At 32.2% G+C, this 24,317-nt stretch overlaps 1 protein-coding gene and 1 long non-coding RNA gene across 3 annotated transcripts in view; one reads left to right on the plus strand and one right to left on the minus strand.

The window, feature by feature from the left end:
* Window positions 1-283: 283 nt before the first annotated feature.
* On the minus strand, window positions 284-23,960 carry LOC111513377 (uncharacterized). 2 transcript variants are annotated; one of them, XR_012468242.1, is made up of 4 exons: window positions 23,852-23,957; window positions 23,231-23,316; window positions 19,523-19,694; window positions 284-473 (listed from the first exon to the last, which is right to left on the minus strand). It is a non-coding gene; the product is annotated as an uncharacterized lncRNA (long non-coding RNA). The 2 variants fall into 2 exon arrangements; XR_012468243.1 differs by lacking the exon at window positions 23,231-23,316 and having other exon boundaries at window positions 23,852-23,960.
* Dpp10 (Dipeptidyl peptidase 10) overlaps window positions 377-24,317 on the plus strand; it is a 264,426-nt gene continuing 240,485 nt past the window's right edge. The window contains exon 1 of the mRNA XM_074185976.1: window positions 377-484. The gene's annotated coding sequence lies outside the window, so the exon portion shown is untranslated. The remainder of the gene's footprint in view (window positions 485-24,317) is intronic.

The following is a 24,317-nucleotide window of genomic DNA, read 5'->3' on the forward strand; positions in this document are numbered from 1 at the left end:
TCAAGGAAAGGTTATGTGAATGAAATAAAGATACTCAAATGAGTATTTTTCAAAGCGCGAATTGAACTTATAATGGTTTTGTATGGATAAAACTGGATTGCACATTCCTACAAAATTCCAACAAAAAATTTTTCATGAAGTTCTTCAAAACTAAAAACAAATATATTTTCATATTCATTCTGAAGCTCTGATATTCGAAAAACCCGTCTTGTTATATATTTAAATTACCCTTTGATTCGTTTTGAGGAAGCAATAATTAGGGAGAAAAAACATAACAAACCGCACACGAAAATACAATCTTATACGTTTGACATGCAAAGAAATGAAATAATAAACAATGCGGAACTACGCATGCGTTCTTGAAACAGGGCTCCGGCCAGTTCAGGTAGTGCTGTCGTCAAGGTTAGATGCGTCCGGACGCTGACATCCATTTTCATTCAATACTTTCCATTTCCATTCGTGAAAAAATACCCCTGAAACAAAGGTAAGTAATGTAAAATGATCTGATGGAATGATGGACAATGCATGTTGAAATATCCGTTCACAATAACATTATCCGAAGAAATGTTTTTGCCATTATCTTTCTTTATATTTGCCTGAAATTGTTTATATGAATTGTTTGTACTTTGCTATTACGGTTAGGGCAATATAGGATCAGAACGTAGTCAAATATGTTATATTTCACTAAAAAATTCAGTTATTTATCGATAACCTAGTGACCTATGTAATTCATAAAATTGACACACAGAGAAAGTTCCTTATTAAACATTATTCAGAGATCAGTTTTGACAAGAACTATTTTCTCCATTTATATTATCTGAAGAATACACATTTTTCGAAAGTATTCATTTTTATCAGAGGATAACGCTATGTCATAAGGTTCTCACATTTATCGATTCATAAGATGGAACGGTTTATAAGCACTAACTCATTACAGCTTCAGATATTTGGAAGCGGGTTATGAATATAAATAGTAGTTATGAAAATATTTGATTATGACAATGAAATAATTAATAGAAAACTTATGTGGATATTGATTTGAGAGTGTTTTCATTATACGGTTTTGATGATTTTCAATATTTTCTATCGAGTTGTATGTTCGATTAATTGAAGAGCTAATTGTCGCGGGGTCGAAACCATATATTTTTTTGCGAAATATTTTTAACTTACGCTTGACGAAATATAAATATGTGGAGTACTTGATATTCCGTATACAATTGTTATATCAATTTGTCCATGAAAAATGGTTACGGGATTTGAAGAAGTGGAATGCACCACTTTCGTCGCCGAAACATAAAATATTATATGATTTACCAGAAGAGCGGTGTTTTGGGTTCATTTTGCAGATCTTTCGTATACCGTTCAATAATATCATATTGAAATTATTTCAAATCAGCTGAAAGAACAATTCGTTCAGGCCAGTCTCAATTCCCTACACTGTAGGCTAATGGACTGACACCTATCAGAACAACTACTCCCCTGGCTAATATCACGAAGTGCGTTGGATTAAATCCGACAGGTGTCAGTGCAGGATTCTTCACTGAAGTTATTCCTGCATATGCTGTTGACGATACAACTGCATACAACAGCATACAACAAACAACAGGTTTGTGCTTCAGCTTAGTTCGAGAAATGATACTCTGAAGGAATTTGATTTCCAATTATCGGAAATCATCGACTTTATGTTGATTATATACACTACCCTGCACTGACGAGTGGCCAAACAGCCCGAAACCGGTCTGCAAGTGTGTTTCAATAATTGAAAATCTATTACGGCAGTTGTATTGCCAACAGCATATGCAGTAATAACTTCAGTGAAGAATCATGCATTGACACCTCGCGGATTTAATCCAACGCCCTTCGTGATATCAGCCAGGGAAGTAGTCGTTCTGATAGGTGTCAGTCCATTCACCTACAGTGTAGGGAGTTGAGACTGGCCTGAACGAATTGTTCTTTTAGATGATTTGATTCATAGCCAGTCTTCAAGTATGCCCACTGACTATATGTGAGTTGAAATTATTTGTTTAGTTTTATTGATCAAAAGTTGAAATATAATTGTGAATTAGACTTAAACTTTTTATTTCTGATTTTTTGTTTGAGTAATTATTATTTTTACTTATGTGAACCATTTCCCGAAATAGCCTTATTATTTTTAACTGCTAAAATTTTTGTATTTTCATGATCTGAAGAGATAACAGTTCAGCCAGTCCACAATAACTGTTATTGAGTGTGCAGTCACTTTTATATGACGTGATTCTTCCAGATATACTACGACGGGTATGACCAATTTAAATTGAATTACATGAAGAACATGGAATACTATATACAGGGTGTCCCTGGACTTCCTCTTTTCCTCTCAGGAATGTATAGATGGGGTCAAAATATCACCAGTACTTCATATAACTTTTTTTCCTAAAATCCTTCGTTACCAAGTAACGGGCCCTCGAAGTTACAAAATGAAAAATGTTTTTCTTTGATAACTTTTCAAGTGAATATTCAAAATCATCCAAATTTTGGTAATTGACTAAACAAATGAATTCCTTCGATGAGCTTTCATGCAGGAGTCAGTTGTTTTGCTACAAAGTCAGGAACGGACTACCCCCGATGGTCCACACCCCAAAACTTTGAAATGACAGATATTTTTCAATATTTTTCAACAAATTAAGGTTACTTGGACAATTTTATGAATAAAAGTACTCGTGTGGAAAGTCGATCGGAGCAACGAGTCTTGATAAAAATGTAGTTTCACTCGACGACATCAAACCCGCTCGTCCACCATTATTTGAAATGAATAATTATCAAAGCAGAAATAATAATGATAACGTTAATTCAACAACATTTATCCTGAGATGTCTACCATTATTCGAAAATATTAGTTTTTAAGGAAAATGGAAATGATAGGTGAAATGTTCATAACGAATTTTTATAATGCAAACACGTTTAACTAACGAAACTCAAGAGCCTCAAGAGCAAACAGAAATGAAAAATCCGCTACAGAAACTGCTCGATATGACCACCTTCTCTCTCTATACATTTTCTTAGTCTGCGAAGATACCCTCTCTGTACTTGAAATAGCATTCCAGGGTCGTTTCGTATGGCTTCACAATGTAATGTTATTCTATTCAACAATGCATCTCTTGTGTGAATAGGTGTAGCGTAAACAAGGCTTTTCAGATGCCCCCATAGAAAGAAATCCAATGGATTTAAATCCGGAGACCGCGATGGCCATGAATATGGCCCACCTCTACCAATCCATCTATTGTGGAAAATATGGTTCAGATGGTCACGCACAATCAAACTAAAATGAGGAGGAGCGCCATCATGCATAAACCACATATCTCTTCGGGTTTGCAATGGAACATGTTCCAAAAGTCCATTCAAATCGTTCTGAATGAACTCCAAATAACGTTCTCCATTCAATCGGTCCTGTAGAACGAATGGTCCTATAAGATGGTTTCCTATGATACCAGCCCAAACATTCACGTTGAATTTCCGTTGGTGTTTGGTTTGCAATATCTCATGGGGATTTTCTTCGGCCCATATATGGAGTTTATGAGAGTTGATAACTCCATCTCTACTGAAACCTGCTTCATCAGTGAATAAAACTCGATTAATAAAAGTCATATCCTCTCTTTGCCTATCCATGAACCAATTGGCATATTCCAGTCGTGCTGGAAAATCTTGAGGTGTCATGGCATGTACCTTCTGGATGTGAAATGGGTGGAGCAGTTGTTCCCTAATTATTCTATGAATAGTGGACTTGGATGTATGGAACTGTTCTGATAGATTTCTGATGCGCATTGAAGGATCATCAGCGACGGCTTCCAAAATATTTTCCTCCAATACAACGGTACGTACAGTCCTAGGAGCGCCCTCACCACCTCGTTTTGGCAAAACTGTACCTACAATAATATCGAAATAAAACAACGTGCTCAAATTAATTATCAATTATTACATACCTGTCTCCCTCAAGCTGCGATCGACACGCTCGAATGTTTCTCTTGACGGTACCGTTCGATTGGGAAAATGCTCGGAATACAGACGACGAGCTTCTGCAGCATTACAAAATGCTCGTCCATAAAATACATGCATATCTGCATATTCATTGAATGTAAACTGTTCGGCCATATCAAAAAAATTCAAAATATCCTATAGAATATTGACAATACAATGATAGTCATATGACAACGCACCACTCAACAAAACAAAATCGCATTCCAGTTTCTCATTTTTTATCAAAACTTTCTAAAAGGTTTTTTTGTCAACATCTGTGAAAGAAATGGAACATAATTATTCCCTGGATATTTTTCATCTGATCATGTGTAGTTCATTCGTTTGCTTTTTATTAGTATAGTAAATATTTTTTCCGATGTGCGTTTTTTCAGCTAAATTTAGATTCGTGTTAAAGAATTTCTCCCATAAAATTATAATTATCAGTGAAACTCCTCAACAGTTTAGCTGTGAAGAAGAATTTAAAACATTCGAATGTTGAGTTTCATGAGATTCAGATAACTGATCAACACGAAACGTGATTATTCCACACGTATTATGTACATAGTAGAGTACTATGTTCATAGTAGAGTAGCTTGTTAGTTTAAAAACACCACGAATCTACAGAACTTGATATTTCTTTTATCTGCTATCACAATTGTGACTTAAACCTCCATATAGGTACTGTACTTTTTGTTTACGACTTCATTTTAGCATACTTTGTATTATTCCTGTTATAAATGTTGTTGAATTAACGTTATCATTATTATTTCTGCTTTGATAATTATTCATTTCAAATAATGGTGGACGAGCGGGTTTGATGTCGTCGAGTAGAACTACATTTTTATCAAGACTCGTTGCTCCGATCGACTTTCCACACGAGTACTTTTATTCATAAAATTGTCCAAGTAACCTTATTTTGTTGAAAAATATTGAAAAATATCTGTCATTTCAAAGTTTTGGGGTGTGGACCAATGGAGGTAGTCCGTTCCTGACTTTGTAGCAAAACAACTGACTCCTGCATGAGAGCTCATCGACGGAATTCATTTGTTTAGTCAATTACCAAAATTTGGATGATTTTGAATATTCACTTGAAAAGTTATCAAAGAAAACCATTTTTCATTTTGTAACTTCGAGGGCCCGTAACTTGGTTACGAAGACTTTTAGGAAAAAAAGTTATATGAAGTACTGCTGATATTTTGACCCCATCTATACATTCCCGAGAGGAAAAGAGGAAGTCCAGGGACACCCTGTATAATATTGGAATTTTCTTTGTTGCTGAGAGGGGTTTTGATTTTAGAATATAGGGATGAAATTGTTTTATAATTTTCGATAGAAATTCTAATACTTTTTATGTCCCGAAATATATTAAGTAAGGTTAAATTTGAAATATATTTTGAAGAATGATTATATATAATTTGAATATTCCTATTAGAAGAATTAAGGTCACTTGAATTATGATTAAATTCAAATTCAAATCATTTTCAACCTAAAACATAACAATCGAGAAACCTAATGAAAAACAATTTCTTCAAATGGAAACCATACACTATTCTATTATTTTTAGGTAATACGAAAAAAAAAAGATATCAAATTCATGAAGAATGTCCTATACCTAAAATACACCCCTGGCAAGATATATCCGATTTTGGGAAATATTTGAAATATGAATCATTCGAAGCAATACCAGACCAAGAAAGCTTTGAAAACAAATGAAGTTACAACAAATATGCCAAAATTTGATGCGATATAATTGACGTATATATGGTAGTTTTCTATTTGTGTGCAAAATGTCCCGTTTTGGGGTATTCTAATGAAGATTTACTGAATTTAATAATCATTTATGGTGAATGCAATAAGGTAATGAACAGAACTTGTCGGGTTTTTGCAGAAAGATTTCCAAATCTACACAGACCCAATAAAAACATTCTGAGAAAACTTCTAAGAAACTGGCGTGATTTCGGATCTTTTTCGTCTATCATCAACAAAAAAAAACCATTCGAAACATCGAAATTGTAGTTTTGGCCTACTTCCCAGCCTATCCAGAAAATTCGTTCAAAAAAATTCAATGAATCGGATTTTAATTAAACATAAATGGCGTCCCTTTGAATATCAAAAATTTGAAACCTCATGACTTACCTGCACGAGTGGAATTCTGCGAATGGTTTCTTATCAAGGTACAGAAGGACCCTAAGTTCATGAAGAACATGATATGGACAGATGATGCCAAATTTGCCAAGAATGCAGCAGAAAATCCAAAGCTCGTTCGCCAGCGCAACTTCCAGGATTCCTGGAGTTTTAATGTTTTTTGCGCTATAAAGGAAGACCGAATTTTATGTTCATATATTTATGAAGAGAATTTGAATAGCGATAGATATTCGCATATAATTAGGAATGTGGTTGGTGAATCCATAAGGCATGTTTCTGAACAATACCGTTTCAAGTTATGGTATCAGATGGATGGAGCTCCAGCACGTAGTACTGATACAGTTGCTAGGTTGTTGAATTGGATGTTCGAAGATCAGTGGCTTTGCTACAATGGGCCATGTAAATTTCCTCTTCGCTTTCCAGACCTGACGCCACTGGACTTCTTCACCTGGGGATATATCAAAGAAAATGTTTATGCGAATCCTGTGAGTGATAAAAAAACATGAAACGAAGGGTTCTGAGAGCTTTCAATAATTTAATTCCTGACTCCATACAGAAAGCTACGAATAGTGGTATGCAAAAAAGAATATATTCTTGTTTAGAACAAAACGGCAATGTTTTTGAACAGCTATTGAAATGAACCACAATATTATTTGAATTTAAAGAAATTAAGTTAAATTCTAAAATTAGAGTAAAATCTAACCTTAAAAAATGTGAACAAAATAAAATTACTGCATTCGATATCAATTAACAAAGATATAATTCATCTCTCTGATAGTATTATAAAATAATGAATGAAATAATTCAATCCATCCATTTTCATGTTGAGTTACTATGGAACGCCGTTTAACTTTTTATTGTCACAAATATTCATTCCTCAATTTATTGAACTAACAATTTATTTGTTTGAATTTAATTGATTCATGTATTTGTTGGACACATTAAAAACGATTGTTCCCAAAATTTGTTCTATTTTAAATGACACTTGATTTAAAATGTTACATGAATTAATTTGTTTGATGAAAAGTTGCGAACAGTTATAATATAGATTCATTGTTTGAAATTTTTGGAAGTAAATGTTTGTCATATATACTTTTTTGTAACTATCGAATAATTTAACACAATTTCTGTGAAACATGAATAAAATTTTTTGTTGATAATTATAGTTACATGAATCAAAACGATTGTTGATAATTTTAAATCGGCGCTAGCGTCGAGCGGATTCTTGCAGAAGCTGAATTTTCAAATCTGGGAACATGATAGTCCGTCTGACCGAATAAAAATTATCAACAATCAATTCAATTCATGTATCACCTAAAAGCAACAATCAAAACAATAATTCATTTTCACAAAATATCAATAGAAAGTAAAACGGCGTGCCACGCCGTTTCACTTTTTATTAATATTCCTTTGAAATGAGCTGGATTATTTTGTTTGTTGAATTTCAGTGATAGGTACATGAATTAAATTGATTGTTGATAATTTTTATTCCGTGCTGACGTCGGGCGTATTTTTGTGGAACTACATAACTGTATATATATATTGCGTTATAGTACGGTAATAATCCGTTCGACCGCAGCGACGAATAAAAATTATCAACAATCAATTTAATTCATGTATCACCTAAATGCAACAGTCAAAACAATTCATTTTTACAAAATACCAATAGAAAGTAAAACGGCGTGCACCGCCGTTTTACTTTTTATTAATATTCCTTTGAAATGAGCTGAATTATTTTGTTTGTTGAATTTCAGTGATACATGAATTGAATTGATTGTTGATAATTTTTATTCGGCGCCACGGTTGAACGGCGTTTTGTGGTACTATAAATGAACTAGCATAGGTTACACTTGAAGTTCTTAATAAATCCGCTCGATACCAGCGCCGAATTAAAATTATCAACAATCGATATAAATGTATCTTTCAAATACAACCAAATTTTTAAATCATCATAAAATTTAATTATTTGTCAGAAATTAGCTTTTTGAAGAGATTGATGAAATAAAATGATACTTGCTTGAGAATGTTTTGCACAAAAGTTGTAACCAAATTTTAAACTTAATGCTTGAAGTGAATGTTGAAAATATTCAACACTATCAATAAAATTGAAATGTAACATTCTTTATTATTCATAGAAAAATATTTAGTATGAAAAGTTAATTTGCTATATTTTCAGACAAACGGAAGTCTATTTTTATTACCAACAATGTTTAATGGGAAAACTTTGACAGTCATTCAAATATATTCATTGAAATTTCATTCCCAAACTTACTTTTGGTAAGTGAATTTGAAGTTTCATTATAATTCAACAGTCATATTAATAACTAACATTTTATTCAAAGGTCAAAATTATATGCGGGATTGAAACGTTTGTTGAATTAACTCGAATAATACATTCCATTGACTGTTGAATAAAAATTTTTGTTCATTGCTGAGAGATCTATTTGTATATAGATTATTTTTCAGCATAATATATAGTAAATTGGCGTTCCATTTTCCATTACTCTAAAACAATATTTTCCCTTGGAATCAATAAAAGCTTCAAGTTATATCATTAGTCTTTTTTATTCGAATAACAATTTTATTCATGTAACATTTTAAATCGAGTGTCATTTAAAATAGAACAATCGTTTTTAATGTGTACAACAAATGCGTGAATCAATTGATTTCAAACAAATAAATTGTTAGGTGAATAAATTGAGGAATGAATATTTGTGACAATAAAAAGTAAAACGGCATTCCATAAGTTACCTTTTACCAACGACAGAGTTAATATTAGTTCATTTGTTTTCAAAGCTTTCTTGGTTTGGTATTGCTTCGAATGATTTACATTTCAAATATTTCCCAAAATCGGATATATCTTGCTAGGGGTGTATTTTAGGTATAGGATATTCTTCATGAATTTGATATCTTTTTTTCGTAGTGTCCAAAAATAATAGAATTGTGTATGGTTTCTATTTAAAAAAATCGTGTTTCATCAGTTTTCTCGATGTTATGTTTTAGGTGGAAATTTCGACCACCCTGTGAATTTCTTTGAAAAATTCGATAGACCTTTTCATGACTTAATGCTTATCGTGTGATTCTGTGAAGTTTCACATTTTCAACTGTTATGAGTTATGATTTTTTCGGAGTGGTGCTGTAACTGTCAAATTTTTCAGAAAAAAATTAATATTTCGAAAACTAACAAATTTGGGTATAGGTATTGTTTCACAAAGTAGGCCTAAAATGTGGTGAGAAATTCAAAAATGTAATAAAATGCAGGGTGTTCAATTTGAAAAAAGGAAGTTGCCCTCAACTTCCGTTATAACGGAAAGAGACCGGAAGTTGAAAATATTTCAGTTGATAAGGCCATTTTGTGAAACCCACTACCACAAAATTTGAAGTTTATATTTTGAATCGTTCTCCATATATTCCTAACGGAAGTTAGTCGTGAAAGACCCTATATACACAGGCCGTTTTTTTTAGCTGATACCACTATTGCTATCTCGGAAACGGTAGGGATGCATTATAATAGTTTTTTCAGATCCATTAAATCATTAACGGCTTGTGAGATATTTGCAAAAAACTGAAAATGACAGATTTTATTTTTTTGCTCTACCGCCTCCATCTTCAATAATATCAAAAAATGACAGAAAAACGTTTTGCTTTATTTCATGCGCTTTATAATCTGGGTGAATTCATTTTTCAAATCAACGTTTCGTTCATTGAATTTCATTATCAATATATGTTGTTTAAATACGAACCTGTATATTGTTTCATACATTTTCGTAGTCATTTTATTTATAAATTCATTGATATAGCACAACATCTATATTTTCCGACGTTTCTTCCCGAAACCACATCATCACTATCATTTTTTATTAAGAGCTCGAATTTCCGAATGTTACTGAAATCCAGAGTTCTCCGGTCGATAATGTCGTTCATTGAGATTATAAATATTTGTATTCACTGAAATCCAACTAAATTTCTGTCAGGGTCGTCTTGAAAAAGAGAGACCAATAATATTTGTATCAATACCAAGCAATTCATAATTTCCAAATGTCTTTTGAAAATTTGTAGCTACCCAAAAATTTCTGTTCAGAAAATGAGGATTACAACAAGAATTAACTAATAATACTGTATTAAAAAAGTCGTATATGATTTTCACTAGAAACATGATAAGCGATAATTTCTTTTTTTGAAATACAAGAATGTGAATGTCAAGTTAATTGTCACACACAAAATGTAAGTTATTCAAATCGTTGAGCGATTTTAAACGAGAAACATGAATTTTTCCAATGGGGAAAAAGTGGATATGCTTTTTGTATATTCGAGATGTTTGAGGAATGCTACCAAATCTCTGGCAATGTATCAGGAATTGTATATTGAACGACGACAACCTAATCATAGATATTTTCAACGAATCGAAAATACTTTACGGAATTATCGATCTTTTGAAAAACCCTCTGATTCACAATAATGATAAAGTGACATTAATTTGATTTAGGAATTATGGAAAATAAAAAAATTGAGAACAAAAAAGTACCTCTGAGGGAGATTGCTCATAATTTGGCCATATCCAATACGTCTGTACGGAAAATTTTGAAGAAAAATAAATTCAGGCCTTATCGAGTCAGGAAAGTTCATCATTTGCGTTTAACGGACTTCAACAGGGGAAAAGTTTTTTGTAGATGGCTCATTAGAAAATTTCGCCAAGATAATGAAATGAAACCAATTTTCAAGAGAGATATGGTGTTAACGTATGGCTTGGTGTTCTTGCTAATAAAATTATTGGCCTCCACTTTTTTTAAACATCTCAGACCGGAGAATTATACTTGGATTTCTTATCAAGGACTCTAATTGAGTTATTAGAAGATTTGCCACTTAGCCTCATAAGAAAATATGAGTATTTCCAACACGACGGAGCTCCATCACATCGCAGGAGAATCTGCAGAGAGTTCCTCAATACAACTATGCCAAGAAGGTGGATAGGAAATAATGGTCCTATTGAATGGTCACCACGTTCACCGGACCTCTTCTAGATTTTTAGTTGTGGGGCTTCATAAAAGATCAAGTATTCAGAAGAAATTTTGAAAATATTGAAGAATTGAAAGATTCAATAAGGAGTGCCTGCATCGCTATCACTCCACAGATATTACAGAACTGCCACAAGCACACTATTTCTAGAGCAAGTATTTGTTTAAAAAATGATGGAAGACAATTTGAACATTTGATGCGATATCGTGTGAGACGGTAACTTAAAAAATGTATTGTGAGACATTCCGTTATGGTGTTCATTTTCTATCATTTATTATTTCGTTACATTTTCTTTCGCAACTGTCTTTTTTTCAATGTGATGTATTAACGAAACTGTTATAGTCTATTTCAAAAGAGTGTAGAGTAATAAAATCTCATTAAGTATTCAAAAGCGCTACAGGGTGATCCGTCAATAAATTCTGTCACTTCCCTAGTCCGCATTGCAAAATTATGTCGTTTCATAAAGAGCAGGTAGGTATCACCCTGTTTTAAGGGATTTGTCCATTGTTATCGACGGATAAATACTGAGCCAGAGGCGCGCTAGTGGGATAATTGCCAAAAGAATATGCATTCATAAAAATTATATTAAAGGAAATAAAAATTTAATACAGCAGAACAGTGTTATTAAAAAAATATAAAATGTAACAATAAAATATATACGAACCGAAATCGGGAAATACTCACAAACACACACGAACGAACTTTACGTATTGAAACACTTGTGGGGACTTTAAATCAATTTATTCACAAAAACGACAAGAACTTTACTGGATACGTTATTACAATTTGACACTTGAACAATACTAAAACTGTGAACTTCCCTTAACGTTTAACAACACTCTATTTATACCCTAATTGAATGTTCTAGAGATTACTAGGTACAATTTTCGAGAACCTTCCGAGAAAATAATTATTCAGACTACCCTTAATTCTAAACCCTAACCTAAGCAAAAGTGTCACTGTCACTGATACACTGGTCTCTGTCCAGATTGCTTATCCCGCTACAGTATATTTACAATTCAATTAAATTATTCTACATCAGTATAGTCTTCATCCGAAGAACTGTCATCATCCCCTGGTGTTATAATTATAGGGTCAACCACCTGATCGACCAAGTTGTCCAGTTCCCACATTTTATCTTCCTCTTTTAAAACATGCTGGATTGCTTTTTGCCAGTTTTCTGATGTGATTTCCATAATGGCTTGATCAAACAATACCTTGACATCTTTCATTTTAAATGTGGTATTGTGCCTTGCAACATATCCTTTAACTTGTGCCCATATAAGTTCTATAGGATTTAATTCGCAATGATATGGCGGTAGGCGCAGCACAGTTACTTTATACTTTTCTGCTACATCTTCTACGGCATATTTCATGAAGCGAGATTTATGTTGTTTTACTATGGCTAGTAGTTCCTTCTTTACTGAATTCGTCTCAAACTGAATACCTTTATTTGACAGTCAGTTAATAATTTCTTGCTTTCTCCAAGCTGAAGTTGGTACCTTCTCTAAGCGCCTTGAATGGTAGCTTGCATTATCCATAACCACGACCGAATCAGCTGAAAGAAATTTTAACATTTCCCCGAAGTAGTCTTCGAAGACATCCGAATTCATGTCCTCATGATAATCTCCCGTCCGGCACGACTCAAAGCTTAACAAACCTTCTTTTAAAAATCCGTCTTCGCTTCCAATGTGAGCAATTATAAGCCTCTTCCCTTTTCCCGAAGGCACTTTAATACCCGTCGAAAGGCCTTCTATGAAAGCTTGTCGAGAACTTGTTATATTTTTATCTTGCCACATTTTTTTCACTATATAACCTTCGTTTATCCACGTCTCATCAAGATAAAAAATTTTCTTTTGCTCTCTGCGGTACTGCTTTATAGTTGTCAAATATTTTCGTCTCCAGCAAACAATTTCATCACTTTCCAGTAATAGTGCCTTTCGATTGTGCTTTTCCCAGGCAAAATTCATACTTTTTAAAGTTTTCCATAAAAGTTTTCTGGATATCAAAGGAATATCGTTATCTTGGCTTATCTCGATAAATATTTTTTCAAGAGTGGGTATTTCCTTTTTAAAATAAAACGTATGAACTTTTCTTCGAATGTCACATTTGGTGTCTTCATCTAAGATTTTTATTGGTCTTCCTGATTTTCTCTTGCATGGACTTACCTGGCCTGATATCTTTCTTTCTCGCAATAATTTAAAAATCGTGGACTGTCCAATTCCAGTCATTCGGGCACATCGCTCAACACTTTCTTGCACAGACAAACTAGGGTGATCGTGTTTTATGCAATCATATACATTTAAAATTATAACTTTTTCGCAAACAGATAGCGGAGAATTTTTTACACTTCTTTTCTTTGGAGTAAATGTCCCCATTTTATAACTTTTTCACTATTTCTATATCACAATATCACTGTACGTTTAATTGGTGTAGTAACAATTACTATTATAACTCGAATGTTTAAGACACCATTACAATATATTTAAACCCTTTTTCTTAATTACCTGGGTTTAATAGGTATTGCATGATTGGTGGGCAGGGTCAAAAAGGGATTATTATAATGACATGGCACCTCGGAACTAAGTGTTAACCCTTTTTTGAGAAATCATGCTCAAGTATATGAACCCAAATTGCATATTAAATAAGTTTACAAGAACCACTAAAATTAATCTTAATCTTTTTTTAAGAAATTTTACTTACCTAAATACATGTAGGTACTTAGTTTTAGACCAAATTACTTCCCAAAAATGGCCTTTTATTATTATCTATGTCTGTAATTTTTAATTTACTTTAATTATTAAGTTTAATAATCCTAAGATTTGCCTACGCCCATGGACGACAACGAAATTCAGGCAAATTTTATGACACTTCATGATTTATTACTCTACACTCTTTTGAAATAGACTATAACTATGTATCACAATAGTTGTGTACCGACAGCAGAGCCACAGCGGAGCAGAAAAGCAAACAAATATTAACAGGGCCGTATTCTTGGTATTCTGTGTGCTTAGTTGTGTTTCTAAAAGATATTTCATATAGGAATGAGTTGTGTGGAAGTCTAGTTTTAGCAGCTAAACCATACAAAGTGATTCACGGAATTTTATCCATTTGGGAGTACCTAGGTTTCCGATAATTTTGTGATTTGAGCGTATGAGTTCGCGTTCAAATTCAATTGTTTAGGTTCGCTACCCGCTTTCTATAATTAATTCGTGACAGTGTTCATTACCATAGGTATTCGTTAGTGTAAATGCTTTTGATGTTGGGATGTTGACTGATTGACGTATGATTAATTTTTTGTGGCGGGTTCGAATACTCTATTTGTAACAAATATTTTTTTATAATTTTTCGTTTAGTAAAAGAAGGGATAATGGTTGATTTGGGCTAGTTTGGTTTTGTTTAAATTATTTCAGAAAATCCATCGATTAAAAAAAATACGGTCGGAAATGTTAATAGTGGATCTAGAACGGTTTGGTGTTGGGAGAAAACTCCAGTAATATGAGGTAACACTCTTGCAAAATACTTCCATATTTTTATTACATCCTAGCTTACGGCCAAAAAAATTTAGAAAAATCATTTTCATAAATTGATACATTTTCTCATTGATACATTTTGTCAATAACTAATAATCAGTTTTTATTGTTACTGTATTCAATTCTAATTCAATAATTGAATAGAACTGGCCGATACTTGATGAAAATCCATATTTAAAAAACTAAGTTATGCTTGAAGAAGCTACTGTATAGCGAAACACGTGTCGCGGTTTTTGTAAAACTCTTATAGTGAAAATCATAGAATAAACTCTATTGATTAGTTTTTTAATTCTAATTCATCCCTAATTTTGGACACTATGATATGCATATATTAGTGTATCGAATTATACTTTCAATTTGTTAATTCCATTGTGTGGATACTGTAGTGGATTTTTTTGTTTGTATCCCGAATATATAAATAAAAATAAATGATAACTCAATGGCGGCCATTTTGAGCATTTATTGGGGAGTATATAATAGTTTTAGATTCAGTTCGAGTTCCATAAATAAAACTTTCTGGGAGCTTTTTGAGTCGACCTGTACATTGGAAATACTAAAAAAACACTTCAAACTATCCTACCTAACCTAGTGTTTCAATTTTTTTCTTGCAAAAAACAGGAAAAGGTTATTATAATGTTTAAAACCCGTCGTTTAGTCTTTATAATCGATGAAAGAAACTTTTTAGCCAAAACATCAAATATAAATAATATTTATCCAAACTATATGTGAGAAATCTTTTATTCATACAAGCATTTTCGTAGAAACCTATAGCTTTAATAGTAGTCCGAAACTGTCGCAATACCATCACTCCCAGAACTGAGTGTTTCTTAATAGTTTTATAGGGATAACATAGTAGCTAAAATATGTTGAAATGCTTGCTAATGATACCAATTCATTTTATAGAACGACGCCATTTTAAATGATAGCGATCCGGGATACTGAAATTAGATGAGTTGTAAATACGAAATACCGCACATATAGTGATATTTACAGCTGAAAGTACATAAATATTATAACATTCTATTATTTAGAAAAAAGTGAGTTGAGTTTGCGACCAAACAATTAATATGTCGACAGAGTGAATTTTTGTATAATTAATAATTTTACCGAAAACATTTATAAATGAGTGGCGCGCTTAAATTTTGCTAATAATAGGCTATATATTTGTCAATAAAATTTCATTTGCAATAAAAATATCAATCTTCGAAACACAAACAATGTCTTTAACAGTTTTATGAGTTCAGAAGTGAAATTTTAAAATGGCTTCAACCTTTCTACTTGTAAGTTTTCAGTTGTTGACATATATATTATATTTTCCTAGTGTTCAATACAAAATTATTTCTTGCGTCTTCAAGAAAACATTTTTAACACTTTTTTATTTTATTGTTATCGTTTTCGGCTGTATTATATTTTATAACGCCTACTTGGAACTACTAAAAACTCTTATAAAATTTTCTTCTGATGATTTTATAAGTATCGCTTAAATATGTTGCAGAAGTGCAGTAAGGGAAGTCTTTACACAACTACTTTTTAAGAGTGTTAGACAAATTTTATAGTAACTGCCAAAATGTTTATAAAACTGTTTTGTAGTGTTTGTAAAAGGCCTTACAAAATATTGATAATGACTATAATGTTTTATAAAACGGTGCCAATTTCCTATTTATAGCAGTTTTATAAACACTTCGAAAACATTTCTGGGAGAAATGCAGTTTTATAATTTGTTTCTCCGAAACGTTTCCGCAACTATTATAAAATACGAAATTGCTAGTTGGGGTGTTACAGCAATAGTTTGATATTTGATTTCTCATTGAATGAAAAAAGTTAAATAATAGAATATTGATGATGTAATTTCGGAGAGAAACGTCGAAAAATATATATGTTGTGATATGTCAACGAATTTGTAATTATAATGACTACGAAAATGTATAAAAAAATATAGTTCCATATTATAAAAAATATATTGATGATGGAATTCAATGAACGAAATATTGCATTGAAAAATGAGCTGGCCCAGATTATGAAGCACATGAAATGAAGTACAAAGTTACTTTGTCATTTTTTGATATTATTGAAAATGGAGGCGGTAGAGCAAAAAAAAATTTGTCATTTTCAGTATTTTGCAAATATCTCAGAAACCGTTGATGATTTTATAGATCTGAAAATATCAGTGTGTTGCATACCGTTTCCGAAATAGCAATACCATAGCCAATACCACATTGGTAGGTATTCTCGGTTCTGGTATTCGAAATCATGTAGACGCCCTTGGTGCATGATGTTTTGAAATGAGAGCAAGTAAATTTCGACCGTTGTAGCACATTTCTCACTAACCGCAGGAAATTTTCAACTTCAACTTTTCGCCGATTTTTCTTCGATTGTATGTAAAAGTCGACGTCCTGAGAAGAAAAGGCCCATGACGAAAGACGACATTCTCAAGCGTTATAGCCAAAAAAGCAAAAAAAGTCTAAAGTTTTTGAGATTTTCTTACCCTTGAAAATGCAATAAAATTTCAACCACAAATGCTAAAAACGCGATCGAGGTGTCAAAACGAACACTACTGAAAACTCTATCGATGCTTTCTCAAAGAAAGCCCGATTTTTCATGTAAACAACTGAAAAGCAATTTTCTCATAAAATCAACCTTTCCCTTTCCACATCTCAATTTCCACTAAGTTATCGCGAAACTGCAAAATGGTTTTGTTTCGCGACGCGACAGTAATATAATTTTTGACCGCATTTTCGTCGTCAGCACTTTGCTTCGCTCCAGTTGGGGTTGAATTAGAAAGTGGCGCTGATTTTTTTCATATGATATTTGTGATATTCAAAACATTTAAGCTTTTTACATTCTCAAGAGGAAAGTGTGTCCCTCAAACATATTAAACATAATTTTAATCTTTTTTATTTCTGAAATTCACCCTATTATTGGTAGTTTGAAAAATTATTACATTGGAAGATACTATTCTCTTTTTTGCAATAATAACATTGTAATTTATAACTAGACGCATTATCATATGTAGCCGCCAATCCATAACTTCAGGATTTTTTAATAGAAGATGTCTTATGTTGAATTTTGTTGATTTCACAATTTTCTGATTTTTCGATCAATTCACATTTCTGATCTAGAAACTTATTCATGTCATCCAACATCGGTAAATTTCTCGCAAAGTTGAAACTTCCCAACTCGATCCAACATGATCGAATTTACTACATAATATAAAAATTATAAATGAAGAAAAGAGAATTGAAACTTTTTATGTTTTTCAACACTTTTATTTGTAACTAACTTCACTACAGTTTTGCCTATAAGGACATTTCCAAACTTATCCATTGAAGTTTAAGAAAGGAGAATTTGAAACTTTCTGTTTTTTACCACTTTTATTTGTAACTAATGTTACTGCAATTTTGTCCTATAAGGACATTTTCAAACTTATCCATTAAAGTTCAAAGTATGACTGAAAATGCCCTTATAGGATGGAACTGCTGTACCATTAGTTACAAATAAAAAAATAGAAAAAAACATAGAAAGTTTCAATTTGCTTTTCTTCATTATGATATCCTACCACTTAGTAATGGCTACATCCATCAATTTATTACAAATTATTAACCTGCCCCACGAATCAGTCTTTCCACCTAATGCATTTAACGCTCTTAGGGATTTGTTGAATGAATCAAACAAGTTTCTTAATTTTACATGAGATTCCTTTATTAAATTTTGATTCCCAAATATATACCGAATGTAATTATGTATAATCAAATTTTCATTTTCAAGTAGGTTGAATAAAGACTTGCTATTTTACAATATCAACAATGTATTCAAAAAACACTTTATTGACAGATTTTCACTTAATAATTTCACAAAAACGCAACATGTGTTTCGCCATACAATGGCTTCTTCGGGCGTGTCTTAACTAACTAATTCTACACATGCTACATATATCCCATTCTACAATTTGAAGTACCTACATTTCAGTTTCCACATTTGAAAAAATATTTAGTAACGAGGAGTTATTCAATTCCAATTGATCGTTCAGTAAATTATCCGAATTCTTGAATTTATTGATTTCTAAACATTCTAGAAGATTGAGTTGTAAACTCTTCTCTTCTGAATGTCTGAATGTAACACATCGTATTCATGATTGAACGCATGTCCTTCTGCTAAAAGGTGGTTTGCCAATGTGAAATTGGTCTTTCTATTTACAATACTATTTCTATGATGTTTAATTCTGTGGGAAAATGTTTTCCTGATTGGCCAATATACAGTTTTGGGTAAGAGCCCCTGAAAGGGCTGCAGAGACTTGTAAAAATCTGATCTGGCTCAAGATGGATTTATGCTATCAGTCCTTCATCCAGTACACGGTTTCTCGATATCATACGAAGTAATGAAATGAATCAGATACTGTCATACAATGATGGGGAAAACGAAAGATATCCTTAGACTCTGAATACTATATTCTGAATTTTAGTAAACTAAATTCCACTAGAATTTCAGTTACATCAAAAGGTAATGAATCTTAAAAACTAGAAAAATAAAGAAAATAATAGTTTGATATTAATCAAATATTTAAACGCTAGACTGAAAATTATCGAAAAACAAATTGACAACTAATCCAAGGAAATATCAAAAATAAGGTACTAAATACAAATCGGCAACAATCTTTGATATTGAGTATTCTTAATAAGATAAATCTAAAGCAAATTGGAACCTGAAGATAGAAAACAATAAGTCAAATACTAGGTAACAAATCAGGTCAGAGAAACAAATTATCTCAAGTTCGCATTTATTTCTCAAAGAGAAATTAATTTGACCAAAAATAGATCAGGCATCAAATAAATGCTTACCTGAGGAATTGTTCTTGAATAGCCTGCCTGAATGTCGCAAAGCAATCAACTTCAATTCTCCTGTCCACTTCCAACGTCCTAGTAATAATGATAATCTCATTGCAGCAACAGGTAGCTCGAGAATGGGGAATGTTCCTCTTGACGAAAATCAAGTAGTTTTCTCAAAAGAGCTCTAAAACAACGCATTTTAAACTTATCATTTCAACCTTTTTCTTTAAAAAATTATTTAAATACTTAAAAAAGAGGAATGAAATAATGCATTCAACATTTGAAGGGATTCGTTTCTATTTCACCATTTGGCAACATCAGTTATAGCTAATAACCGTACCTGTATGAGACAAACAAAGATGACATATTTCAGAGGTGTGCTGTTCTGTTTACTTATGATCCGAGTTCCGAGACATTCTGTGACATATGACATTTTGTGCACCTTACCTATCTTCCTCTATATAAATAAATAACAAAACTTGCATTCCAAGATCTTTAATGTATTTTCCAACTATATTCATGTTTAAGTCGAGTTCTTGTAAAGATTGCTCTATATTTTTTCCTTTGCTGTAGAAACAGAAGTCGTCCGCAAATTGAATGAGTTTGGTAGACATGGACAGAGAATGGTTTATATCTGCAGTGTAGATGATGAATAGTGAAGGGCTCAAAATACTGCCTCGTGGTAATCCTCGTGGAGTATAGCGTGGTCCTAATATGGTTTCATTGATTTTAATATATACTTTCCTGTCAAGATAGAGGTTCAATATATTTTTTGTAATAATGTAAGGAAAATCCATTTGTTCCATCTTGCCTTTTGAAATATCCATATTATCGTATGCCCCTTGTATATCTAAAAATAATGCTGGCATTTCCTTTGGTAAATGCTACCACTATATACTCGTGCCATTCATGTGGGATTTCTATTTGCCCACTCCATATTATATTAAAAATAGATAGTAATTTCTGTTTCATTTTAATTGACAGTTCCGCAATCATGAAATAATGATTGTTATCTTTTCCTGGAGCTGTATTGTTATGTTATATTGAGTTCCATGAGAGTGAACCGTTTCTGTATTTCGATGTTTATACGGCTTTCATCAAATTCTATTAAGGGGTTCACCCAGACTGGTGCAATTTTGTTATGAAAATCTTCTATCCCCCTTCTTCGACTATTGGATTACTATTACTCTATTTCCGGTTTTTGAACGTATTAACTTCATTCCATATTCCTTTTATATTATTATTTCTGTTCAGCGATGTACAAAAATGTTTCCAGCTGTATCGTTTCGCTACATTTGTTATTTTTTTCACCATCGCATCTTGCTTCTTGTAGTAACTGAGATTTTCAATACACGGTTCATCTCTGTATTTGATATACAGTTCTTTCCTTTTCTTACATGCCCCATCACATTCATCATTCCACCAGATTTTACCAGTTTTCTTCTTTGATTTATCTTTGTCGGGGTATTTGGATAAAGATTTTTCTGCAGCTTTATTCATTTCGTTTATCAGCTCTTAGTAATTCATCTCCTCTCCTTCTGTTTGTTCAACATTATTTGTATATTTTTCCCAATTTGCCTTTCGAAAGTTCCATATTTTGTGTGTTCTTTTCCAAAATTTTGATGTCTCCTCCTTCATTGATCATTTGATGTAGATTGGTAGGTGATTCGATCCATGAGGGTCCGTACTTGTAGTCCAGGTAAAATATTGAAATATTTCCGGTGAGCATAATGTGATATCTATTGCACTTCTTCTCTGGTTCAGATATGATAATGAGGTTGGTTCTCCATTGTTCAGGTATATTAGGTTGGTTTCCTCTAGGGATTCCAAGAGATTTTGACCGTATGTGTCCTTAACTTCACTACCGAATGCCGTGTGTTGTGAATTAAAATCCCCTCCTATCAGACATGGTGTTGGTACGTTATTGAAAAACTGAATCCATTCTTGTTTTGAGATCATAGTTTTAGGTTTAACATATATTGACACTATAGTTATGTTACCGATATTGCCCAATTGAACTCTCACACACACAGTAATGTAGTAATATTGGCTGGTATTTGTTCATAATGAATATTTGCTTTCATCAAACTGGCCCTTCCTGCTTCAACATCATCTCGGTCTAATCGAACTACATTATAGCCAGATAAATTATATGTATTTGGTTTGAACCATGTTTCCGAAAGTAGTGCAAAAGAAATATCATTTTGTCAATTTCATTGACAAAAATTGAATTCTTTTTTCAATTTATCGAATGTTGAATATTTGTATTATTTATTCCGATTTTTATCGTTCTTAGAACATCTGCTTCATCAACCTCAAAAAAATGTTTCTCCTTCATTGTTCTTATTATTGAACTAACCAATTCTAACACACATTTCACTAAATCCTTTTCTTTAATATTTTCTATAGTACTTATATCATTTAAATTATTTTTATACTGCGGTTTTTTTAAAATTCCTCCAACTGCTCTTGGTGTTTCAATTGGTGAAATAATTTCTCTAGTATCAATCTTGAGTATCAATTTCTGTTGATGAATACCTAGGTCATTTTGCCCTATTCTGAAAAAGTGACCTTGATGGTCCCACATTGGCTTCCGTCTCTATTTTTTTAAAATTTTCCGCTAACGGCATTTGCATAACTCTGTTTAGGATTTTTTTGCTGCATCGTTATAGTTTATATTCAGTTCCATCATTGTAGCTTTTATGGATTTTTGTCTTCAGAACTTTGGACAAATTTTCTTTCATGAGGCAAATGTTCTCCATTACAATACAAACAATTGATTTTTGTTAAATTTTGACATTCCGTACTCTGCAGCATTTTGTCTTTGCTTTTACACTGTCTGCCAATATGTCCGTAACGATAACAATTATAACAAAGTAAAACTTTTCAGACGTACTGGTAGACGGTTGTTACTAGTTTATTGATATGAATTTCTTTAAGGAGCTTCTGTGTTTTGAATGTTACAAAAGGGTTTGAGTAGGTACGTAATTTACCTTTCCATTTTCAGCTATCACTTTTCGATTGAATCGTTTGACATTTTCAACTTCAAGACTGTCGTACTGATCTAGGGGTTTGATTTTACTCTCAACTTTCTCCTCTGTGTAATCTATAGGTATTCCCTTAAAGATTATCTGTTTATAAATCAAGAATTTTGGTAAGTATGATTTAATTTTTTTTTTCTTTAAACACTTTAGATTCATTCGCTTCTAAAAGATAATTTGCACTATTGAAGTCTTTGAAATTTATTCGTACTCGACTTCTACCAACCATATCAATATTTTTAATATTTTTATCTAACAATGGCCAAGTATTCAAAACAATTTCGCCTATTTTCATAGGATTTCTACGCGATTCATCCGTACTCTCTATAAATACTTGATACGGACCAGTATTCATATGACCATAGCGTAAATTTTGTATTTCTTGACTTTGTGACTTATCGTTGGTTGATGAAGTTTTTTCACCTATACTCTGAATTCCATCAATATTATATGCTGTTTCCGAATCGGCTGCTAATTATTCACCAAAATTTTCTTAAAATCTTTGTAATCTTGATGGTACTCTACTTACGTTAGGTTCTACTACTTTTGTTTTTTCTATTATTTTTTGGTTACCTATCGGGGTGTCCAACATCGTCGTCTAATGTTATATCTCTGGATGTTGGGGTCCAATTTACATGCGGAGTTTCTCTAAAAAAAACACTATTAATGCACAACTCACTATCGAACGTTTCCGTTAGCTTCGGAGCAGGGCCGTATAGCTCGAGAATTGTATTCCACAGGAATAAATCACCAATTATCTGGTATCTGAAATTTTACTAAGCGTATATACTGATTTTTACAATTCAAAGATGAACGAAGTATGCAAAGCAAATACTACACTAGCTGTAGGTATTTATTGCAAAATTCAATTCAGGGAAAAAATATTCCCACGGTAATTTCATATGATCCAGAAGAAACTCTGTGATCTTATTGTATTTAGACGATGACTTGAGATTACGATAATGAAGAGAAATTAATCGTCTAACCTAAAAAAATGTATGATGCAGAATATCTTCCTAGAACAATTCTAGCCATTAATATATCAAAGAATAGGTGATTTAGTGAACTAGCAATCTTTACACGACTCTGAATTTCATCGATGACTGAATAAAAGTCAGCATAAGATAAATTGAAAGTTATAACCTCCAATCACATGCAGCGTAATTATCACAAATTATGTAATTAAACTAATTTCTATTACTAAATAGCAAAATACAGGAAAGGCAAAAGATATACTTGAACAGATCTCATCAAATTTACTATATATAAAGATAATATGGAACAAAATATCAAAACGTACCTGATATCAACCGTTCGCCAAACGTAGGGAAGGAGGAGATTATTTCTATCGTTTCCGTCGAAAACGAATCCAATCGGTCTTTTCGTTTTTTCAGATACGGGCGGAAGTGACTATTATACCGTTTACGGAGTATAAAGATGATCGAAATTGTGGTGATTAAACTATTGGTATTATAGATAACATTAAGAATATATGAATGTAAGGAAATATCTGTTACAATAAATATCAACAATAATCATTGAAAATATTTTTATTTCATAAATGCTCATTGAATGAATTTTATGCAATGTGTGATTATTTTAAATTGATAATATTACTGAGATTTATCTATGTCTAGTAAATAATTATAAATCATACACTGATTTTCAATGTCTGTTTTTTGTTCATATTATTAGGATTTTTGATAATAAAGAGCATTTCGTGAAAAATTCTTTTGGACATATTTTTTCTGAATATAAAAATTTTG

The sequence above is a fragment of the Leptinotarsa decemlineata genome, unplaced genomic scaffold (genome assembly GCF_025532065.1).
Source record: "Leptinotarsa decemlineata unplaced genomic scaffold, Ldec_3_MD MMD2_tig00078422_RagTag_RagTag, whole genome shotgun sequence".
Taxonomy (NCBI): domain Eukaryota; kingdom Metazoa; phylum Arthropoda; class Insecta; order Coleoptera; family Chrysomelidae; genus Leptinotarsa; species Leptinotarsa decemlineata.